General features: G+C 43.7%; 1 pseudogene; it reads right to left on the bottom strand.

Moving 5' to 3' along the window:
- LOC123134700 (subtilisin-like protease SBT1.4) overlaps positions 1-24,314 on the bottom strand; it is a 46,055-nt pseudogene extending 21,741 nt beyond the window's left edge.
- Positions 24,315-25,737: the final 1,423 nt, after the last annotated feature.

Below are 25,737 nucleotides of genomic sequence, written 5' to 3'. Positions count from 1 at the left end.
TATTGTTTTATGCGGATCGAGACTAGGATTTGTCACTCCGTGTAAACGGAGAGGTATCTCTGGGCCCACTCGATAGGACATCATCATATGCGCAATGTGACCAAGGAGTTGATCACGGGATGATGTGTTACGGAACGAGTAAAGTGAATTGCCGGTAACGAGATTGAACAAGGTATTGGATACCGACGATCGAATCTCGGGCAAGTAACATACCGCTAGACAAAGGGAATTGTATACGGGATCGACTGAGTCCTTGACATCGTGGTTCATCCGATGAGATCATCGTGGAACATGTGGGAGCCAACATGGGTATCCAGATCCCGCTGTTGGTTATTGACCGGAGAACGTCTCGGTCATGTCTACATGTCTCCCGAACCCGTAGGGTCTACACACTTAAGGTTCGATGACGCTAGGGTTATAAAGGAAGTTTGTATGTGGTTACCGAATGTTGTTCGGAGTCCCGGATGAGATCCCGGACGTCACGAGGAGTTCCGGAATGGTCCGGAGGTAAAGATTTATATATGGGAAGTCCTATTTTGGCCACTGGAAAATGTTCGGGATTTTTCGGTATTGTACCGGGAAGGTTCTAGAAGGTTCCGGAGTGGGGCCCACCTGCATGGGGGGACCCACATGAACGTGGGTAGTGGGGGAAAGGCCCCACACCCCTGGTCAAGGCGCACCAAGATCCCCCCTTAGAAGGAATAAGATCATATCCCAAAGGGATAAGATCAAGATCCCTAAAAAGGGGGGATAGCAATCGGTGGGGAAGGAAATGATGGGATTTCTTTCCTCCCACCTTTGCCAACGCCCCAATGGACTTGGAGGGCAATAAACCAGCCCCCTCCACCCCTATATATAGTGGGGAGGCGCATGGGAGCTTCACCCTTGCCCCTGGCGCAGCCCTCCCTCTCCCAAGTGCTCCTCCTCTCTCGCGGTGCTTGGCGAAGCCCTGCAGGATTGCCACGCTCCTCCACCACCACCACGCTGTTGTGCTGCTGCTGGACGGAGTCTTCCTCAACCTCTCCCTCTCTCCTTGCTGGATCAAGGCATGGGAGACGTCACCGGGCTGTACGTGTGTTGAACGCGGAGGTGCCGTCCGTTCGGCACTAGGATCTCCGGTGATTTGGATCACGACGAGTACGACTCCTTCAACCCCGTTCTCTTGAACGCTTCCGCTTAGCGATCTACAAGGGTATGTAGATGCATTCTCTTTCTACTCGTTGCTGGTCTCTCCATAGATAGATCTTGGTGACACATAGGAAAATTTTGAATTTCTGCTACGTTCCCCAACAGTGGTATCAGAGCTAGGTCTATTGCGTAGATTCTTTGCACGAGTAGAACACAAAGTAGTTGTGGGCGTTGATTTTGTTCAATATGCTTACCGTTACTAGTCCAATCTTGTTTCGACGGTATTGTGGGATGAAGCGGCCCGGACCGACCTTACACGTACTCTTACGTGAGACAGGTTCCACCGATTGACATGCACTTGGTGCATAAGGTGGCTAGCGGGTGCCAGTCTCTCCCACTTTAGTCGGAACGGATTCGATGAAAAGGGTCCTTATGAAGGGTAAATAGCAATTGGCATATCAAGTTGTGGTTTTGCGTAGGTAAGAAACGTTCTTGCTAGAACCCATAGGAGCCACGTAAAACATGCAAACAACAATTAGAGGACGTCTAACTTGTTTTTGCAGGGTATGCTATGTGATGTGATATGGCCAAAAGGATGTGATGAATGATATATGTGATGTATGAGATTGATCATGTTCTTGTAATAGGATTCACGACTTGCATGTCGATGAGTATGACAACCGGCAGGAGCCATAGGAGTTGTCTTTATTTATTGTATGACCTGCGTGTCATTGAAGAACGCCATGTAAACTACTTTACTTTATTGCTAAACGCGTTAGTCATAGAAGTAGAAGTAGTCGTTGGCGTGACAACTTCATGAAGACACGATGATGGAGATCATGATGATGGAGATCATGGTGTCATGTCGGTGACAAGATGATCATGGAGCCCCGAAGATGAAGATCAAAGGAGCTATATGATATTGGCCATATCATGTCACTACTCTATTTGATTGCATGTGATGTTTATCATGTTTATGCATCTTGTTTGCTTAGAACGACGGTAGTAAATAAGATGATCCCTTACAACAATTTCAAGAAGTGTTCTACAAGGGTATGTAGATGCATTCTCTTTCTACTCGTTGCTGGTCTCTCCATAGATAGATCTTGGTGACACGTAGGAAAATTTTGAATTTCTGCTACGTTCCCCAACAGGACCGTGACTCCAAGACAGACTACACAAATATCAAGAAAGCTCTTGATGATGCTCTCCCCGGCCACGCCACATCTGGAGGCACCTTTAAGAGGCCAGTTCATAGGTACAGCAGGCACGTGTTCACCCACAATGCGACGTTCCCCTGCGTCAAGCAGCCGCCTGGCGGTCAGAAGGATGCCTACTACGCCCTCCATCACATGAGGGTGATCGTACAGGACCATAATCACCTTCTGCTACCAAATAATGTCAAATATTGGGCCGCAATCTTGGCGGCAATCCAGGACGCAGACCTCCGACAAGAATTCTTTCGCATCCAGTCGGAGTTTGTAGAAATCATCCATCAAGATGTCCTTCGTACCTCGGGCAGTTCTACCTTAGAGAGCAACCGTCCAACAGTGAGATAGACACAACACTTCAAATGCAGGCTGACAACGCCCGCGACTTCATGACCATCACGAAAGACGACGGCTTCATCCACGCTCCGGTCCCATGAGTCGAGTCGAAAGTAGTGATGCTATTTGTAGTTCTGAAACATCGATTAGCTCATGCTGTAATTAAACTTTAATGAACTTGTATGTCTCTTTGGTTTGGACGGTCATTCAACTTAGATGTAATAGATGCTATTTATTAGTATGACCATGAATCGTGCTATTAATGTCTTGCTTTTCTCTTCCAATCCTTTTGTTGCATACTTATATATTGCTTATGTATTGTCTGTTGTTTGGCTTGTGCATAGAGATGCCGTCGTATGTCGTGTACAAGGGTAAGGTTCCCGGAGTCTACGACGACTGGGAGGAGTGTCGGAGACAGGTTCACCGTTTCAGTGGTAACAGTTACAAAGGGTACATCACTAGGGCGGAGGCAGAATCTAGATACGCCTGCTATCTAGCGGGAGAGAGGAGGGAGCGTTGGAGGAACCGGGTGAAGACCAGTTTCATCGCGATGATGCTCATCGTGATGACCGCATCTCTCTTCTATGTGATGGTAGTTTAGATGATCGATATCGACTTGTAATGTGAAGACAAACTCGCTACTCGCGGTCTCTGAGACTTGTAATGTTCTATCTTCGTTCGGTCTTTTGTATTCGGAGACTAATATGATGAATTGTATTCGGAGACTTACCTTCTATTGTATTCGATGAATCTGTTGTTGCTGTGTGGTGCTGTCTATATTCTGTCAAATAATATATTTTGTAACCTGTGAAAAAATCAAAAAAAACCAAAAAAAACCTAATATTAATACTAGTGGTGCACCACACAAGACACTAATGGCACACTGTGATAATCACACTAATGGCGCATCACCCACTGGTGCGCCATTAGTAAGCCAAAGCACATGGGTACATATGGCCCCTGGGAGGCATTCTAATGGCGCACTATGGGCTATACTAATGGCGCACTGCTTGGTGCGCCATTAGAACACTAGATACTAATGGCACACCAGAGGTGCGCCATTAGAATTTAATTCTAATGGCGTGATGCTAGTGGCGCACCAGTAGTGTGCCATTAGTAGGCAAAACTGGTGCGCCACTAGCATGCCTTTTCCTAGTAGTGGGGGGGGGGGCAACACCCTCCCTTTCCTTCCTCTCCTCTCTCCCTTCCTTCTCCCCTCCTACTCCAACTAGGAAAAAGAGGGAGTCCTACTCCCGGTGGGCGTAGGACTCCTCCCTGGCGCGCCTCCTCCTGGCCGGTCGGCACCTCCCCCTTGATCCTTTATATACGGGGGGCAAGGGGGCACCTCTAGACACAACAATTGATCTCTTGATCTCTTAGCCGTGTGCGGTGCCCCCTCCACCAGATTCCACCTCGGTAATATCGTAGCGGTGCTTAGGCGAAGCCCTACATTGGTAGCATCATCAACACCGTCATCACACCGTTGTGCTGACGGAACTCTCCCGCAAAGCTCTGCTAGATCGGAGTTCGTGGGACGTCATCGAGCTGAACGTGTGCTGAACTCGGAGGTGTCGTACGTTCGGTACTTGATTGGTCGGATCGTGAAGACGTACGACTACATCAACCGCGTTGTGCTAACGCTTCCGCTTTCGGTCTACGAGGGTACGTGGACAACACTCACCCCTCTCGTTGCTATGCATCACCATGATCTTGCGTGTGCGTAGAATTTTTTTGAAATTACTACATTCCCCAGCAGTGGCATCCGAGCATGGTTTTATTCGTAGATGTTATATGCACGAGTAGAACACAAGTGAGTTGTGGGTGATACAAGTCATACTGTTTACCAGCATGTCATACTTTGGTTCGGTGGTATTGTTGGATGAAGCGGCCCGGACCGACATTAGGCGTGCGCTTACGCGAGACTAGTTCTACCGACGTGCTTTGCACATAGGTGGCTGGCAGGTGTCAGTTTCTCCAACTTTAGTTGAACCGAGTATGGCTACGCCCGGTCCTTGAGAAGGTTAAAACAGCACCAACTTGACGAACTATCATTGTGGTTTTGATGCGTAGGTAAGAATGGTTCTTGCTCAGCCCATAGCAGCCAAGTAAAACTTGCAACAACAAAGCAGATGACGTCTAACTTGTTTTTGCAGGGCATGTTGTGATGTGATATGGTCAAGACATGATGCTATATTTTATTGTATGAGATGATCATGTTTTTTAACAAAGTTATCGGCAACTGGCAGGAGCCATATGGTTGTCGCTTTATTTTATGCAATGCAATCGCCCTGTAATTGCTTTACTTTATCACTAAGCGGTACCGATAGTCGTAGAAGCAATAGGTGGCGAAACAACAACGATGCTACGATGGAGATCAAGGTGTTGCGCCGGTGACGATGGTAATCATGATGGTGCTTTGGAGATGGAGATCACAAGCACAAGATGATGATGGCCATATCATATCACTTATATTGATTGCATGTGATGTTTATCCTTTATGCATCTTATTTTGCTTTGATTGAAGGTAGCATTATAAGATGATCTCTCACTAAATTTCAAGGTATAAGTGTTCTCCCTGAGTATGCACCATTGCGAAAGTTCTTCGTGCTGAGACACCACGTGATGACCGGGTGCGATAGGCTCTACGTTCAAATACAACGGGTGCAAAACAGTTGCAAACGCGGAATACTCAAGTTAAACTTGACGAGCCTAGCATATATAGATATGGCCTCGGAACACTGAGACCGAAAGGTCGAGCGTGAATCATATAGTAGATATGATCAACATAGTGATGTTCACCATTGAAAACTACTCCATCTCACGTGATGATCGGACATGGTTTAGTTGATTTGGATCACATGATCACTTAGATGATTAGAGGGATGTCTATCTAAGTGGGAGTTCTTAAGTAATATGATTAATTGAACTTATATTTATCATGAACTTAGTACCTGATAGTATTTTGCTTGTCTATGTTTGTTGTAGATAGATGGCTCGTGCTGTTGTTCCGTTGAATTTTAATGCGTTCTTGAGAAATCTAAGTTGAAAGATGATGGTAGCAATTACACGGACTGGGTCCGCAACTTGAGGATTATCCTCATTGTTGCACAGAAAAATTACGTCCTGGAAGCACCGCTGGGTGCCAGGCCTGCTCCAGATGCAACTGACGACGTTAAGAATGTCTGGCAGAGGAAAGTTGATGACTACTCAATAGTTCAGTGTGCCATGCTTTACGGCTTAGAACCAGGACTTCAACGACGTTTTGAATGTCATGGAGCATATGAGATGTTCCAGGAGTTGAAGTTAATATTTCAAGCAATTGCCCGGATTGAGAGATATGAAGTCTTCAATAAGTTCTATAGCTGCAAGATGGAGGAGAATAGTTCTGTCAGTGAACATATACTCAAAATGTCTGGGTATAATAATCACTTGATTCAACTGGGAGTTAATCTTCCTGCTGATAGTGTCATTGACAGAATTCTTCAATCACTGCCACCAAGCTACAAGAGCTTCCTGATGAACTATAATATGCAAGGGATGAACAAGACTATTCCCGAGCTCTTCGCAATGCTAAAAGCTGCGGAGGTAGAAATCAAAAAGGAGCATCAAGTGTTGGTGGTCAACAAGACCACCAGTTTCAAGAAAAAGGGTAAAGGGAAGAAGAAGGGGAACTTCAAGAAGAACGGCAAACAAGTTGCTGCTCAAGAGAAGAAACCCAAATCTGGATCTAAGCCTGAGACTGAGTGCTTCAATTGCAAGCAGACTGGTCACTGGAAGCGGAACTGCCCCAAGTATTTGGCGGATAAGAAGGATGGCAAGGTGAACAAAGGTATATGTGATATACATGTTATTGATGTGTACCTTACTAATGCTCGCAGTAGCACCTGGGTATTTGATACTGGTTTTGTTGCTAATATTTGCAACTCGAAACAGGGACTACGGATTAAGCGAAGATTGGCTAAGGACGAGGTGACGATGCGCATGAGAAATGGTTCCAAAGTCGATATGATCGCGGTCGGCACGCTACCTCCACATCTACCTTCAGGATTAGTTTTAGACCTGAATAATTGTTATTTGGTGCTAGCGTTAAGCATGAACATTATACCTGGATCAGGTTTGATGCAAGACAGTTATTCATTTAAATCAGAGAATAATGGTTGTTCTATTTATATGAGTAATATCTTTTATGGTCATGCACCCTTGAAGAGTGGTCTATTTTTATTAAATCTCGATAGTAGTGATACCATATTCATAATGTTGAAGCCAAAAGATGTAGAGTTGATAATGATAGTGCAACTTATTTGTGGCACTATGATACGTCTCCAACGTATCTATATTTTTTATTGTTCCATGCTATCATATTACCCCTTTTGGATGTTTATGCGCTTTATTTTACACATTTATATCATTTTTGGGACTAACCTACTAACCGGAGGCCAGCCCGTATTGCTGTTTTTTTGCCTATTTCAGTATTTGGAAGAAAAGGAATATCAAATGGAGTCCAAACGGAATGAAACCTTCGGGAGCGTGATTTTTGGAACGAACGTGATCCAGAGAGCTTGGAGTGCAAGTCAGAAAGCTCCCGAGGACCCCACGAGATAGGGGGCCGCCCCCCTGTAGGGCACGCCCCCTGTCTCGTGGGCCCGTCGGGCGTCCATCGACGTACTTCTTCCTCCTATATATACCTACGGATCCCGAAAACATCTAGGAGCACCACGAAACACAATTTCCACCGCCGTAACCTCCTGTATCCGCGAGATCCCATCTTGGAGCCTTCGCCGACACTCTGCCGGAGGGGGAATCGACCATGGAGGGCCTCTACATCAACACCCTTGCCCCTCCGATGAGTTGTGAGTAGTTTACCACAGACCTACGGGTCCATAGTTATTAGCTAGATGGCTTCTTCTCTCTTTTTGGATCTCAATACAATGTTCTCCCCCTCTCTTGTGGAGATATGTTCGATGTAATTCTTTTTGCGGTGTGTTTGTCGAGATCCGATGAATTGTGGGTTTATGATCAAGTTTATCTATGAATAATATTTGAATCTTCTCTGAATTCTTTTATGTATTATTGAGTTATCTTTGCAAGTCTCTTCGAATTATCAGTTTGGTTTGGCCTACTAGATTGGTCTTTCTTGCCATGGGAGAAGTGCTTAGCTTTGGGTTCAATCTTGCGGTGTTCTTACCCAGTGACAGAAAGGGTTGCAAGACACATATTGTATTGTTGCCATCGAGGATAACAAGATGGGGTTTATATCATATTGCATGAGTTTATCCCTCTACATCATGTCATCTTGCTTAATGCGTTACTCTGTTCTTATGAACTTAATACTCTAGATGCAGGCAGGAGTCGGTCGATGTGTGGAGTAATAGTAGTAGATGCAGGCAGGAGTTGGTCTACTTGTTATGGACGTGATGCCTATATACATGATCATGTCTAGATAATCTCATAACTATGCGCTTTTCTATCAATTGCTCGACAGTAATTTGTTCACCCACCGTAATACTTATGCTATTTCGAGAGAAGCCTCTAGTGAAACCTATGGCCCCCGGGTCTATCTCTTATCATATTTGCTTTCAATCTACTTTTATTTGCATCTTTAATTTTTGCATCTATATTATAAAATACCAAAAATATCATACTATCTCTATTAGATCTCACTTTCGCAAGTGGCCGTGAAGGGATTGACAACCCCTTTATTGCGTTGGTTGCGAGTTCTCAGTTTGTTTGTGTATGTGCGTGGGACTTTTGAGGAGCCTCCTACTGGATTGATACCTTGGTTCTCAAAACTGAGGGAAATACTTACGCTACACTTGCTGCATCACCCTCTCCTCTTCGGGGAAAACCAACGCTAGCTCAAGACGTAGCAAGAAGGATTTCTGGCGCCGTTGCCGGGGAGGTCTTCGCTCAAGTCAAGACATACCAAGTACCCATCACAAACCCATCTCCCTCGCATTTACATTATTTGCCTCTCGTTTTCCTCTCCCCCACTTCACCCTTGTCGTTTTATTCGCCTTCTCTTTCCCAATCTCCTCCTCTCTTTTCGCTTGCCTTTTTCCGTTGCCCGTGTGTTTGCTCGTTTGCCTTGTCATCATGGCTAGCTCGGTCTTTATCCCTTCGTCTCCCGATTTTGAAGATCTTCACTTCAAGCAAGCACAAGGAGAAAATTTAAAAGATGATTGGTTTAGGATGTTAGAATCTTATCGTAGTTGTGCTGTGGAAGGAGATTTCAAGATTTTAATGCGCAATGTTTATGTTGGGTTAACCCTATCCCATAGACAACTTCTTGATTTTGCCGCAAAAGGATGTTTTATCGAAATTGATCCTAGTTTCGCTTATGAAATTATAGAGGGGATAGTAGGAGTACTTCCCTTAAAAAAGGGATCTTCATTCTCTCTTGAAGGAACTCAAATTTTAGAGAAACTTTGTGAATTGCAAAAAAATGTTGAACCACTTAAGAATATTGGTGGGAGTATCAACCGCATGAATAACTTGATCATACTTTGTAATAAGCGGTTGGATGCCTTAGATCAAAGGATCTCTGAGCATGAAGGGAAGCGCAAAGAGCCTCCTGGACCTGAACACAACTCCATTAAAAAGTTGAGTGCCCAAGATTGCACTACTTGAATCTATCTTTGCTTTTATGCCTAGCTAGGGGCGTTAAACGATAGCGCTAGTTGGGAGGCAACCCAATTTTCTTTATGTTTTTTGTTTTTGCTCCTGTTTAGGAATAAATCTTGCATCTATTCTCTGTTTAGATGTGTTTTTATCTTTTACTTAGTGTTTGTGCCAAGTAGAACCTATAGGATAACCTATGATGATAGTTGATTAGATTCTACTGAAAAACAGAAACTTTGCACTCACGAGAAAAAATTCAATAAATCACGGAAACGTGCTTTTGCATTGATTATTTTTTATGCTGATCAATAAAAAAATTCCACTACGTCCTATTTTGGTAGGATTTTTAGAGTTCCAGAAGTTTGCGTTAGTTACAGATTGCTTCAGACTGTTCTGTTTTTGACAGATTCTGTTTTTCGTGTGTTGTTTGCTTATTTCAATGCATCTATGGCTAGTAAATTAGTTTATAAACCATAAGGAAGTTGGAATACAGTATGTTAAACATCAAAATAAATAAAGAATAAGTTCATGGCAGTACCTTATGTGGTGGTTTTGTTTTCTTTCAATAATGGAGCTTATAAGATTTCCTGTTGAGTTTTGTGTTGTGAAGTTTTCAAGTTTTGGGTAAAGCTTTTATGGACTATGGAATAAGGAGTGGCAAGAGCCTAAGCTTGGGGATGTCCATGGCACCCCAAGATATTCAAGGATAGCCAAAAGCCTAAGCTTGGGGATGCCCCGGGAAGGCATCCCCTCTTTCGTCTTCGTTCATTGGTAACTTTACTTGGAGCTATATTTTTATTCGTCACATGATATGTGTTTTGCTTGGAGCGTCGTGTATTATATTAGTCTTTGCTTTTTAGTTTACCACAATCATCCTTACTGTACACACATTTTGGGAGAAGCCTATTTGATTAGAATTTGCTAGAATACTCTATGTGCTTCACTTATATCTTTTGAGCTTGATAGTTTATGCTCTAGTGCTTCACTTATATCTTTTAGAGCAAGGTGGTGGAATAATTTTGAAGAAATTGCTAGTCTCTCATGCTTCACTTATATTATTTTGAGAGTCTTTTAGAACAGCATGGTATTTGCTATGCTTACAAAGTTGGTCTTAGAATGATGAGCATCCAAGTTGGGTATAATAAAAACTATCATAGAAAAAGAATTGGATGCTATGATCAACTTGATGCTTGATAATTGTTTTGAGATAAAAAGGTAGTAATGTTAGGGTCATGCAAGTGGGTAATTATGAAATTGAGAAATACTTTTGTTGAGGTTGGCAAGTCCCGTAGCATGCACGTATGGTAAAAGTTGTGTGACAAATTTGTTGCATGAGGTGCTCTTTTGATTGTCTTCCTTATGAGTGGCAGTCGGGGACGAGCGATGGTCTTTTCCTACCAATCTATCCCTCTTGGGGCATGCGTAGTAGTACTTTGCTTCAAGGGCGAAGTAGACTTTTGCAATAAGTATATGAGTTCTTTTTTAACTAATGTGAGTCCATGGACATATGCACACTCATCCTTTTACTTTGCTAGCCTTTATTATTACCACACAACTTTCACCGGTATCATAAACCCTTTATTTACCTTTCTCAAAACAGACACCATACCTACCTAATATGGCATTTCCATAGCCATTCCGAGATATATTGCCATGCAACTTTCCACTGTTCCGTTTATTATGACACGTTCCATCATTGTCATATTGCTCTTTGCATGATCATGTAGTTGACATTGTATTTGTGGCAAGGCCACCTTCATAATTTTCATACATGTTGCTCTTGATTCATTGCATATCCCGGTACACCGCCCGAGGCATTCATATAGAGTCATATCTTGTTCTAGCTTTGAGTTGTAAATCCATAAAAGTGTGATGATATTCATTATTAGAGCATTGTCCTAGTGAGGAAAGGATGATGAAGGCTATGATTCCCCCACAAGTCGGGATGAGACTTCGGACTTTACAAAAAGAAAGAAAGAAAATGAGAAAAGAAAAAATTGAGAAAGGCCAAAAAGAAAGAAAAAAAGAGGCCAAAGAAAAGAAAAAAAGAGAAAAAAGAAAAGAAAAATAAAAAAGGAGAAAGAGAAAAAAATAATAAAATGAGAGAAAAAGAGAGAAGGGACAATGCTACTATCTCTTTTTCCACACTTGTGCTTCAAAGTAGCACCATGATCTTCATGATAGAGAATCTCCTATGTTGTCATTTTCATATACTAAGTGGGAATTTTTCATTATAGAACTTGGCTTGTATATTCCAATGATGGGCTTCCTCAAAATGCCCTAGGTCTTCGTGAGCAAGCAAGTTGGATGCACACCTACTTAGTTCTTTCGTTGAGCTTTTATATATTTATAGCTCTAGTGCATCTGTTGCATGGCAATCCCTACTCACTCACATTGATATTTATTAATGGGCATCTCCATATAGCCCGTTAGTGCGCCTAGTTGATGTGAGACTATCTTCTCCCTCTTTTTGTCCTCACAACCACCACCATATACCACCATAGTGTTATGTCCATGGCTTACGCTCATGTATTGCGTAAGAGTTGAAAAAGCTGAAGCGGGTTAAAAAGTATGAAACAATTGCTCGGCTCGTCATCAGGGTTGTGCATGATGGGAGTATTTTGTGTAATGAAAATGAAGCATGGCCTAACTATATGATTTTGTAGGGATAAGCTTTCTTTGGCTATGCTATTTTGATAGGACATGATTATTTGTTAGTATGCTTTGAAGCATTATTATTTTTATGTTTTATAAGCTTTTATTTTGAATCATTTGGATCTGAACATTCATGCCACAATAAAGAGAATTACATTATGAATTATGCTAGGTAGCATTCCACATCAAAAATTTCTTTTTTTATCATTTACCTACTCGAGGACGAGCAGGAATTAAGCTTGGGGATGCTTGATACGTCTCCAATGTATCTATAATTTTTTATTGTTCCATGCTATTATATTACCCCTTTTGGATGTTTATGGGCTTTATTTTACACATTTATATCATTTTTGGGACTAACCTACTTACCGGAGGCCCAGCCCGTATTGCTGTTTTTTTGCCTATTTCAGTATTTCGAAGAAAAGGAATATCAAGCGGAGTCCAAATGGAATGAAACCTTCGAGAGCGTGATTTTTGGAACGAACGTGATCCAGAGAGCTTGGAGTGCAAGTCAAGAAGCTCCCGAGGACCCCACGAGATAGGGGGCCGCCCCCCCCCCCTGTAGGGCGCGCCCCCTGTCTCGTGGCCCCCTCGGGCATCCACCGACGTACTTATTCCTCCTATATATACCTACGGACCCCGAAAACATCCACGAGCACCAAGAAACACAATTTCCACCGCCGTAACCTCCTGTATCCGTGAGATCCCATCTTGGAGCCTTTGCCGGCACTCTGCCGGACGGGGAATCAACCACGGAGGGCCTCTACATCAACACCCTTGCCCCTCTGATGAGTTGTGAGTAGTTTACCACAGACCTACGGGCCCATAGTTATTAGCTAGATGGCTTCTTCTCTCTTTTTGGATCTCAATACAATGTTCTCCCCCTCTCTTGTGGAGATCTATTCGATGTAATCTCTTTTTGCGGTGTGTTTGTCAAGATCCGATGAATTGTGGGTTTATGATCAAGTTTATCTATGAATAATATTTGAATCTTCTCTGAATTCTTTTATGTATGATTGAGTAATCTTTGCAAGTCTCTTCGAATTATCAGTTTGGTTTGGCCTACTAGAGTGGTCTTTCTTGCCATGGGAGAAGTGCTTAGCTTTGGGTTCAATCTTGCGGTGTTCTTACCCAGTGACAGAAAGGGTTGCAAGACACATATTGTATTGTTGCCATCGAGGATAACAAGATGGGGTTTATATCATATTGCATGAGTTTATCCCTCTACATCATGTCATCTTGCTTAATCCATTACTCTGTTCTTATGAACTTAATACCCTAGATGCTGGCAGGAGTCGGTCGATGTGTGGAGTAATAGTAGTAGATGCAGGCAGGAGTCGGTCTACTTGTTATGGACGTGATGCCTATATACATGATCATGTCTAGATAATCTCATAACTATGCGTTTTTCTATCAATTGCTCGACAGTAATTTGTTCACCCACCGTAATACTTATGCTATTTCGAGAGAAGCCTCTAGTGAAACCTATGGCCCCCGGGTCTATCTCTTATCATATTTGCTTTCGATCTACTTTTATTTGCATCTTTACCTTTTGCATCTATATTATAAAATACCAAAAATATCATACTATCTCTATTAGATCTCACTTTTGCAAGTGGCCGTGAAGGGATTGACAACCCCTTTATTGTGTTGGTTGCGAGTTCTCAGTTTGTTTGTGTAGGTGCGTGGGACTTTTGAGGAGCCTCCTACTGGATTGATACCTTGGTTCTCAAAACTGAGGGAAATACTTACGCTACACTTGCTGCATCACCCTCTCCTCTTCGGGGAAAACCAACGCTAGCTCAAGATGTAGCACACTACCGTTTGGGTCATATTGGTGTAAAGCGCATGAAGAAACTCCATACTGACAGACTTTTGGAATCACTTGATTATGAATCACTTGGTACTTGCGAACCATGCCTTATGGGCAAGATGACTAAAACACCGTTCTCCGGAACTATGGAGCGAGCAACAGATTTATTGGAAATCATACATACTGATGTATGTGGTCCAATGAACATTGAGGCTTGCGGCGGGTATCGTTATTTTCTCACCTTCATTGATGATTTGAGCAGATATGGGTATATCTACTTAATGAAGCATAAATCTAAAACACTTGAAATGTCCAAAGAATTTCAAAGTGAAGTGGAAAATCATCGTAACAAGAAAATAAAAATTGAAACAATGTGGAATAGTTTCGCAACTCACGCCACCTGGAACACCAATGTAATGGTGTGTTCGGACGTCGTAATCATATTTTACTAGATATGGTGCGATCAATGATGTCTCTTACAGATTTACCGCTATCGTTTTGGGGTTATGCTTTAGAGACGGTTGCATTCATGTTAAATAGGACACCATCAAAATCCATTGAGACGACGCCTTATGAACTGTTGTTTGGCAAGAAACCAAAGTTGTCGTTTCTTAAAGTTTGGGGCTGCAATGCTTATGTGAAAAAACTTCAACCTGATAAGCTCGAACCCAAATCAGAGAAATGTGTCTTCATAGGATACCCAAAGGAGACTATTGGGTACACCTTCTATCACAGATCCAAAGGCAAGACTTTTGTTGCTAAATTTGGATCCTTTCTAGAGAAGGAGTTTCTCTCGAAAGAAGTGCGTGGGAGGAAAGTAGAACTTGATGAGGTAACTATACCTGCTCCCTTATTGGAAAGTAGTTCATCACAGAAACCAGTTCCTGTGATGCCTACACCAATTAGTGAGGAAGCTAATGATATTGATCATGAAACTTCAGATCAAGTTACTACTGAACCTCATAGGTCAACCAGAGTAAGATCCGCACCAGAGTGGTACGGTAATCCTATTCTGGAGGTCATGTTACTTGACCATGGCGAACCTGCGAACTATGAGGAAGCGATGATGAGCCCAGATTCCGCAAAATGGCTTGAGGCCATGAAATCTGAGATGGGATCCATGTATGAGAACAAAGTATGGACTTTGGTTGACTTGCCCGATGATCGGCAAGCCATCGAGAATAAATGGATTTTCAAGAAGAAGACTAACGCTGATGGTAATGTTACTGTCTACAAAGCTCGACTTGTTGCGAAAGGTTTTTGACAAGTTCAAGGAGTTGACTACGATGAGACTTTCCCACCCGTAGCGATGCTTAAGTCTGTCCGAATCATCTTAGCAATTGCCGCATTTTATGATTATGAAATATGGCAAATGGATGTCAAAACTGCATTCCTGAATGGATTTCTAGAAGAAGAGTTATATATGATGCAACCAGAAGATTTTGTCGATCCAAAAGGTGCTAACACAGTGTGCAAGCTCCAGCGATCCATTTATGGACTGGTGCAAGCCTCTCGGAGTTGGAATAAACGCTTTGATAGTGTGATCAAAGCATATGGTTTTATACATACTTTTGGAGAAGCCTGTATTTACAAGAAAGTGAGTGGGAGCTCTGTAGCATTTCTGATATTATATGTAGACGACATATTGTTGATTGGAAATGATATAGAATTTCTGGATAGCATAAAAGGATACTTGAATAAAAGTTTTTCAAGGAAAGACCTCGGTGAAGCTGCTTATATATTGGGCATCAAGATCTATAGAGATAGATCAAGACGCTTAATTGGACTTTCACAAAGCACATACCTTGATAAAGTTTTGAAAAAGTTCAAAATGGATCAAGCAAAGAAAGGGTTCTTGCCTGTATTACAAGGTGTGAAGTTGAGTCAGACTCAATGCCCGACCACTAAAGAAGATAGAGAGAAATGAAAGATGTTCCCTATGCTTCAGCCATAGGCCCTATCATGTATGCAATGCTATGTACCAGACCTGATGTGTGCTTAGCTATAAGCTTAGCAGGGAGGTACCAAAGTAATCCAGGAGTGGATCACTGGACAACGGTCAAGAATATCCTGAAATACCTGAAAATGACTAAGGATATGTTTATCGTTTATGGAGGTGACAAAGAGCTAGTCGTAAATGGTTACGTCGATGCAAGCTTTGACATTGATCTAGACGATTCTAAATCGCAAACTGGATACGTGTTTATATTGAACGATGGAGCTGTCAGTTGGTGCAGTTATAAACAAAGCGTCGTCGCGGGATCTACATGTGAAGCAGAGTACATAGCTTCTTCGGAAGCAGCAAATGAAGGATTCTGGATGAAGGAGTTCATATCCGATCTAGGTGTCATACCTAGTGCATTGGGTCCAATGAAAATCTTTTGTGACAATACTGGTGCAATTTCCTTGGCAAAGGAATCCAGATTTCACAAGAGAACCAAGCACATCAAGAGACGCTTCAATTCCATCTGGGACCAAGTCCAGGTGGGAGTCATAGAGATTTGCAAGATACATATGGACCTGAATGTTGCAGAACCATTGACTAAGCCTCTTCCACAAGCAAAACATGATCAGCACCAAGGCTCCATGGGTGTTAGAATCATTACTCTGTAATCTAGATTATTGACTCTAGTGCAAGTGGGAGACTGGAGGAAATATGCCCTAGAGGCAATAATAAAGTTATTATGTATTTCCTCATATCATGATAAATGTTTATTATTCATGCTAGAATTGTATTAATCGGAAACATAATACATGTGTAAATACATAGACAAACATAGTGTCAGTAGTATGCCTCTACTTGACTAGCTCGTTAATCAAAGATGGTTGAGTTTCCTAGCCATAGACATGAGTTGTCATTTGATTAACGGGATCACATCATTAGGAGAATGATGTGGTTGACTTGATCCATTCCGTTAGCTTAGCACTTGATTGTTTAGTATGTTGCTATTGCTTTCTTCATGACTTATACATGTTCCTATGACTATGAGATTATGCAACTCCCATTTACCGGAGAAACACTTTGTGTGCTACCAAATGTTACAACGTAACTGGGTGATTATAAAGGAGCTCTACAGGTGTCTCCAAAGGTACATGTTGAGTTGGCGTATTTCGAGATTAGGATTTGTCACTCCGATTGTCGGAGAGGTATCTTTGGGCCCTCTCGGTAATGCACATCACTATAAGCCTTGCAAGCAATGTAGCTAATGAGTTAGTTGCGGGATGATGCATTACATAATTAGTAAAGATACTTGCCGATAATGAGATTGAACTAGGTGTTGAGATACCGACGATCGAATCTCGGGCAAGTAACATACCGATGACAAAGGGAACAACGTATGTTGTTATGCGGTTTGACCGATAAAGATCTTACTAGAATATGTCGGAGCCAATATGAGCATCCAAGTTCCGCTATTGGTTATTGACCGGAGACGTGTCTCGGTCATGTCTTCTCGAACCCGTAGGGTCCGCACACTTAAAGTTTGGTGACGATTGGTATTATGAGTTTTTGTGTTTTGATGTACCGAAGGTAGTTCAGAGTCCCGGATATGATCACGGACATGACGAGGAGTCTCAAAATGGTCGATACGTAAAGATCGATATATTGGATGACTATGTTCGGACCCCGGAATGTTTTCGGATGGTTTCGGGCATATACCGGAGTACCGGGGGTTACCGGAACCCCCTGGGGGGTTTAGTGGGCCTAATGGGCCCTAGTGGAGAAGAGGAGGGGCGACCGGGGCAGGCTGCGCACCCCCTCCCCCTCTAATCCGAATAGGACAAGGAGGGGGGCGCCCCCCCCTTCCTTCCTCTCCTCTCTCCCTTCCTTCCCCCCTCCTACTCCAACTAGGAAAAAGAGGGAGTCCTACTCCCGGTGGGAGTAGGACTCCTCCTTGGCGCGCCTCCTCCTGGCCAGCCGCCCCCTCCCCCTTGATCCTTTATGTACGGGGGCAAGGGGGCACCTCTAGACACAACAATTGATCTCTTGATCTCTTAGCCGTGTGCGGTGCCCCCCTCCATCAGATTCCACCTTGGTAATATCATAGCGGTGCTTAGGCAAAGCCATGCGTCGGTAGCATCATCAACACCGTCATCACACCGTTGTGCTGACGGAACTCTCCCGCAAAACTCTGCTGGATCGGAGTTCGTGGGACGTCATCGAGTTGAACGTGTGCTGAACTCGGAGGTGCCGTACGTTCGGTACTTGATCGGTCGGATCGTGAAGACGTACGACTACATCAACCGCGTTGTGCTAACGTTTCCGCTTTCAGTCTACAAGGGTACGTGGACAACACTCTTCCCTCTCGTTGCTATGCATCACCATGATCTTGCGTGTGCATAGGAATTTTTTTGAAATTACTACGTTCCCCAACAGTAGAAAGCCGCGTCCGGGACGGCTGAGCCGGCGACGGTGGAGGCGGTGTGCGTGCCATGGCCTAGGGTGTCGAGCGGCGACTTGGACTCCTCCGTCTCGTCGATCAGGCCTCCGAGGTCAACCTTGTATTCCTTGTAGAAGACCTTGGCGCCAACGAGCTTGCCGTTGCAGTACGCTGAGGCGTTGAACGACGGAGCCGAGATGCAGGCACCGTGGAACTTGCTGGGCGGCAGCGGCAACGACGTGTCCACCGCGAACGCCGCGCGGTCGATGGGGTACACACCAGTGTCGAGGACGCCGATGACGACGCCCGAGACACCGTTGGATGCTGGCAGCAAGCCCGGCGATGCCGACAGGCCGAGGAAGGACGGCGTCAGCGTGGTGTGCAGCTGCTCCATCACGTCGGGCATGACGGCGAGCATGGAGCGATGCGCCGCGAGGTGCGCGTCCTGGTGACCCGTTAGGCGAGCCGCGAAACCTGTGGCGGCATGGGAGTAGGAGTAGAGCACCCGCGGCGCTGGGAGGGACATGTCCACCGGTATGTGGTGGCGCAAAAACAAGGCGTATGCCCGGGTAGCACGCAGGTGATAACCCACAAATGTAGGGGATCGCAACAGCTTTCGAGGGTGAAGTACAACCCAAATTTATTGATTCGACACAAGTGGAGCCAAAGAATATTCTTGAGTATTAGCAGTTGAGTTGTCAATTCAACCACACCTGGATAACTTAGTATCTGCAGCAAAGTATTTAGTAGCAAGAGTGGTATGATAGTAATGGTAATAGTAGCAACAGAAAAGATAAATGTTTTTGGGTTTTTGTAGTAGTTGTAATAGTAGATCCGGAAAAGTAAATAAGCAAAGAACAATATATGAAAAGCTCGTAGGCAATGGATCAGTGATGGATAATTATGTCGGATGCGATTCCTCATGCAATAGTTATAACATAGGATGATATAGAACTAGCTCCAATTCATCAATGTAATGTAGGCATGTATTCTGTAAATAGTCATACGTGCTTATGGAAAAGAACTTGCATGACATCTTTTGTCCTACCCTCCCGTGGCAGCGGGGTCCTAGTGGAAACTAAGGGATATTAAGGCCTCCTTTTAATAGAGAACCGGACTAAAGCATTAACACATAGTGAATACATGAACTCCTCAAACTACGGTCATCACCGAGAAGTATCCCGATTATTCTCACTTCGGGGTTGTCGGATCATAACACATAATAGGTGACTATAGACTTGCAAGATAGGATCAAGAACACACATATATTCATGAAAACATAATAGGTTCAGATCTGAAATCATTGCACTCGGGCCCTAGTGACAAGCATTAAGCATAGCAAAGTCATAGCAACATCAATCTCAGAACATAGTGGATACTAGGGATCAAACCCTAACAAAACTAACTTGATTACATGTTAAGGGCCTGTTCTGGAACTCTCCCACTCTGAGCTTCCCAAACTCCACGTGAAAAACGAAGCCGAACGCATTAGCTCCGAGAAGCTGAAATAGCGAAGCTGGGATGGGCCGTAGTACATTTTTGCGGAGCGAGGAAAACCCAGCTTCACGAATCGACAGAATCTGGAGTTCCTTGTATTTACAGTGCTTTGCCACCGCCCAGGAAAACGATTGGCGCGCACACCCTCCTTGCACAGCTCACATACAGAACAGAGAAGCCCAAACTCGAACCGTTCTCGCTCCTCTGCTCCCTCCTCGAACCCTCGCCGCCGCCAGTCGCGCCGCCAGACCGGCTGCCCCCGTCGCCGGCCGAATCCCCTCCTGCGCGTACAGATCCAGCCACCCCGACCTCTTTCCTGCCGGATCCCCTGCTCAGCGGCGCTCGTCCCGGCACCAGGTTGGAGCAGCGAGCCCTTGACAATGGCGAACTCAGCAGGTCGCCATTGACGCCGGAGCCAGGAGCAGCAGCCCGGAGGCCGAGCCCCCTCGCCCAAACCACAAGGTGAGCTCCTATGTCAGACTTAGTGCCCCTGTACTGTTAATGGAAACTGAATTTTTGAGCTCCTATGTCAGACTTGCTGCCCCTGTACTGATAATGGAAACTGAATTTTTGTGCAGTGTTGTATGTGTATTGCTAAGATATATACAGTATGAACTAGTGCCTGCCTAATTTGGTGAATGTAATTTGTGAAGTGTAGTACTGGTAGCATATTAACAGTTTGAATTGTGTAGTGCTAAGATATTAGCTGTACTGCTAAGATATTAGTTGACTTTGTGAAGTGCTATTCAGATATGACATGATTTTGGCTTTGCAAAAAACTTCAGTTTACATATTATGCTAGTGCATGTGAGGACCAATGTGACATGCATTTTCGTAGATAAGTGTCAAGCATGACTGCTGAATGGAGTGTTGAAAACACTCGGATTGTGTGCGAGTTGTTCGCCGAGCAAGTGGACGCTGGAAATAGGCCAGGCAATTATTTGACCCCAAATGCATTTGATGAGGTGACAAGACAATTTAAGATGAGAACCGGGCTTGACTACACACATACAACAAATGGGACAAGCTTAAAGCTGATTTCACCTTGTTCAAGAAACTCAAGTTTTGGGAGACCGGAGCTGGATGGGACTATGTGAACAACACCGTGTCACAAGATGATGAGTGGTGGAAGAAGGCTAAAATTGTGAGTTCTTTTGTTGTTATATCATGTATCTTAATTTAGCCATATCTCTTTATTTACTAATAATGTGTTTCACTTGTTGCATTACAAGATATTAAAGGTTGTGGTAAGTTCAAGAAGAAAGGACTTGCTAATGAAGAAAAGTTACGGGTTATTTTTGGAGATATCACAACTGATGGTACAGACCATTGGAATCCCTCTTCTGGCATACCTCCCCCCTCGAGTGCGGCAGTGAAAGAATCCATCAATGTTGACGAGATCGAGGACCTTGATCTGAATGATATGGAAGAACAAGCATCTCAGGCAACACCTACTTCATCTAAAGTGAGGCTTGGAATCATCATTCCAGAAAAGAACAAGAAACCCAAGACCGCACAAGTGATGTGTGAGCAAGTTACAAGGATTGGTGACATTGCCGAGGCTTCTCACTCGTCATTTCAGTCTTTCCAAAAGCAAGATGAGGCGAACTGTGTCACCTCAGTCATGGACGAAGTCAGTGCTTGTGGTGCAACAGTTGATACCGATGAGTTCTTCATGGCTAGCGAGTTGTTTGTGAAGAGGGCGCAAAGGGAGATGTTTCTTTACATGCCTCCTGACTCTCGGAAGGGTTGGTTGCGTAGGAAATATGACTTGAAGTATGCGAAGTAGTTAGTTTATATTCCATCTATGTGTGATGGTCGATTATCCTCTGCTATCAAAACTATTTATGTCTTTTATGTTGAACCTACTTCTTAAAGTATGGGAACTACTTGATACCATTCCATCTATTTATGTAGGCTTTATGGAACCATCTTTTATGTCTATGTTGTTTAACCTAGTGTTTGTTATTTATCTATGCATTATGTCTATGTTGTTGATCCAATAGATGCTAACTTGTGTTTCATATGTTGGTGATTGTTTATATGCAGATGTCATCGGATAGTGAAAGTGATGATGACACTAATTATGAAAGAAAGAAAATTATGGTTTTACAATATCAACATGATATGGACATGCGTTGTTCAGGCGTGTCTTCGATAGTTGGTAAGCATTGTAAAAGTTGGGTCATGAAGGCCCAACCTAGGACATCTAGGTTGACTGGTTTTGAATGGTTGCAAGAGACTATTGGCACTCCCGGAGAGACATACACAATATTGAGAATGAATGCACATGTGTTCTTTGATCTTCATGACAAGTTGGTGGCAGAGTATGGCCTCAAAGAAACATGCTTTGTTACCACTTATGAGTCTCTAGCTATGTTCTTATGGACCTTGGGGGGTTGTGAATCAAATAGGAGAACCCAAAACCGTTTCAAACATGGAGCAAATACGGTCCATCATAAGTTCCATGAGGTTCTACATTGTGTGATCAAGATGTCATCTCACTACATTAGGCCTCAAGACCCAAATTTTCACATTGTGCATGATAGGATTAAGCGTGACAAAAGGGCTTTTCCTCACCTCAAAGATTGCATTGGTGCAATAGATGGGACACATATTAGGGCTTCTATTCCGGAAGGACCTTCAAAAGTAAGGTACATTGGAAGAACGGGTGCAACAACTCAAAATGTGATGGCAGTATGCGACTTTGATATGCATTTCACCTACGCTTCAATTGGACAACCAGGTTCTATGCATAACACAAGTGTGCTATTCCATGCAATTGAAAATGACAAGGCCATATTCCCACATCCTCCCAAGGGTTAGTATGTCTTTTTGTTGCAACTTATGTAACATATCCTCCAACTCACAATCATGTTTGTTGTTGCTTTGTGTAGGCAAGTATTACCTTGTAGACGCCGGTTATCCTAACAGAGATGGCTATCTAGCACCCTACAAAGGAGAACGCTATCACGTCCCCGACTTCCAGAGAGGTGCGCCCCCAACTACTCCTGTAGAGAAGTTCAACCGGCTCCACTCTTCCAAGCGCAATACCATAGAGAGAACCTTTGGTGTATGGAAGATGAAATGGCAAATCTTGCTCAAGATGCCAAACTACTCGATTGCAACACAAAAGATGATTGTTGCGGCCACCATGACACTACACAACTACGTCCGCCTCCATGACAAAGAGGATCTCCACTTTCTTCGGTGTGAGAGGGATCCGGATTATGTTCCAACTATTCCTGATAGATACAAGAAGTATGCTATTCCTTCAAATGCATCGGATGCTTCAACAACGGCAGAAAGCGGTCCTAACATGGATTTGTTTAGTCATGAACTAGCTACAGCCATTGCTCTTAGTTGGTGAAGAAATCATGTTCATGATTTTCTATGCGTGACCATATTGATTTGCAAACTTATTGGCAAATGAAGCTTTTGTGGCATGAACAAGTTTTTCTGCTAAATTATGACCTATGTTAGCTCCGAAAATTTGGGATCTTTCGAATATTACATGATTGTTGTATATTTGTTGCTCCATGTAACAAACGGCAATCTCTCTGTACATGTTCCTGTACAGCAAAAGTAGCTGCAGTAGCTACTGTATTAACAAGAACTTTGCATGCTATAAGCCCAAGGCACCACGTACAGCCCCGCCCAGCCATATGTGTATCCTTTTTTTAACACGCCAAATGTGTGTATCACCACGTACAGACTAGCTAGCCCAAGGCATGACAACTGTGGAAAAAAAAATCTGCTACACATCTGGGCTGCCTCCAGCCAGCCCAATGGGGAGCCTAACAGGCCTTTTGCCTCCCAGCTAGGCTGCAGCGAAGGGAGAAGCCAGCCTCCCTCCAGAACGTTTTTTGATCGCTGGGTGAAGTGAGGAGCTCGCTCCAGAAGCTGAAATCGTGGATTTGGTGGAGCTGGGAGAGTTCCAGAACATGCCCTAAATCTCATCCAACTCATCACCGTCCAGCAAACCTACGATGGAATTACTCACGCACAGCGATGAGCATCATGAAATTGGTGATAGAGGATGGTTGATGACGATGACGGCGACGAATCCCCCTCTCCGGAGCCCCGAACGGACTCCGGATCAGCCCTCCCAAGAGAGATTAGGGCTTGGCGGCGGCTCCGTGTCGTGAAACGCGATGAAACTTTCTCCTCGATTTTTTTCTCCCCGAGAAGGTATATATGGAGTTGGAGTTGAGATCGGAGGAGGTCTGGGGGGCCCACGAGATAGGAGGGCACGCCCCTAGGGGGCGCCCCCCTGTCTCGTGGACAGCCCGTGGGCCCCCTGACCTTGATTCTTTCGCCAAAAATTCTTATTAAATCTGAAAAGTGCCTCCGTGGATTTACAGGACATTCCGGGAACTTTTCTTTTCTACACATAAAACAACATCATGACAGTTCTGCTAAAAACAGCGTCAGTTCGGGTTAGCTTCATTCAAATCATGCAACTTAGAGTCCAAAACAAGGGCCAAAGTGTTTGGAAAAGTAGATACGTTGGAGACGTATCAGCAGGCCACGGCACGGCAGCGGCAGCGCGTGCACGTGAGCGACATGCACGATGTAGCAGGACCGCTCCTCTTCCTTTTCCCTCGCCGGCGAGGCCGCGGCGGTGGCGACGACTGCGAGCAGGACGCAGAGAAACGCGAGTAGTCTGGCCATCATCGTTGCACCGAGAGAAATATGCGGCGGCGGTGCTATGTAATGTGCGGTACGGTGATCGGAGTCGCGAATAAGTAGGCGACCAGCTCTAATTTCTTATCCGTCAAAGTTGGCTGGATGAGTAATGGCGTCAGATTCATCTTCGGGTGATCCACATCGATCGTCATGGAGGGGCCAACGATCATGTGAGGCCCCTCCCAATGCTCCATTTTGTACAGGTGCTAAGGTTGCCAACTAAGCAAAAAATCTGATGTGGCATGCTAGTTAAGAAGAGAGAGTAGTATAGTGACCCATGAAGAAACGGTGCTAAGCACGTGTACCTAGGTGGAAGCACAATTCTGAGTCTACAAACTAATTAAATGCATGAAGCTTAGCACCCAAAATTTTAGCACCTTTGCATTGGGGACTTGAGTTGCTAAGACATTTAATATACTTAGCACCTTCTCTAAGCACCTTTGCATTGGAAGAGGTCTGAGATGTTCATGTGATGAGTAATCAGCATTCATTCAAGTAGCCCCTATCCCAACCAGACGGTTTTATGCTCGTGAAACAGTAACAACACATTTTGCATTGCTTAGTCGGACTTCTCCTAGAAGAGAAAACTTTAGGAAATGGGATTGCTAAATCTCAGTCAACTAAGACTTAATGAAGTCCGAGTAGATGTTATATTTATGAGCTCTTGCACAGAGATTCATGCAAATTTTTTTAATATGTTTTAGTTTGACTAAGACTTTGTTAAGTCTCAGTGGGTTGCAATCTAACCCTACCCTTAGGAAAATGGTATCTGGTTAACGTCCATGAGTGCATCACGACCTTTCTCAGCCGTCTATTTCTTTGCACGGATCTCAGGGCAGAGAAGAGAGTCGCGGCATATTTTTACTAGTTCGCTACAAAACAAAATAAACGCAAATGACCTCATCACAAAATGTTACAAATGCATGGGCTAGCTCATTGGTTAGGGCCGTCCACCTGGGAGACCTGGATTCAAATCCTCCTCCATTTTACTCTTTTTGTAAATAAATATAAGACGTTTCTGAGACTTGACAGAGATAATACTTTTTTAGCAGGGGTCGCCAAATATGCAAAAAAAATCCATACATGAAAAAATTACAATAAAAAACCTTTTCTTCACTAGGTGGCAAAAAATTTGCAAAAATTAGTTTTAGATACATGACAAAATTATTTTTCCTTTTTCCCTTTTTTCAATTCATCCATGGCAATTTTATTAATTCTTTTTCGTATTTTAGCATGGAAATTATAGTTTTTTGACTATGTCAACAATATTTTTTTGACTATGGCAAATTTAGTTTTTGGAACATGGCAAATTTAGTTTTTGAACCTTGGCAAAAAAGATTGTGGCATGGCAAAAAATTGGAACATGGAAAATTTCACAACATAACACAATATGCCATGGCAAAATTTCCAT

Source organism: Triticum aestivum, chromosome 6B (genome assembly GCF_018294505.1).
Source record: "Triticum aestivum cultivar Chinese Spring chromosome 6B, IWGSC CS RefSeq v2.1, whole genome shotgun sequence".
Classification (NCBI taxonomy): Eukaryota; Viridiplantae; Streptophyta; class Magnoliopsida; order Poales; family Poaceae; genus Triticum; species Triticum aestivum.
Note: the sequence above shows the minus strand (reverse complement) of the source record. Positions and strands in the feature narration are given on the sequence as shown.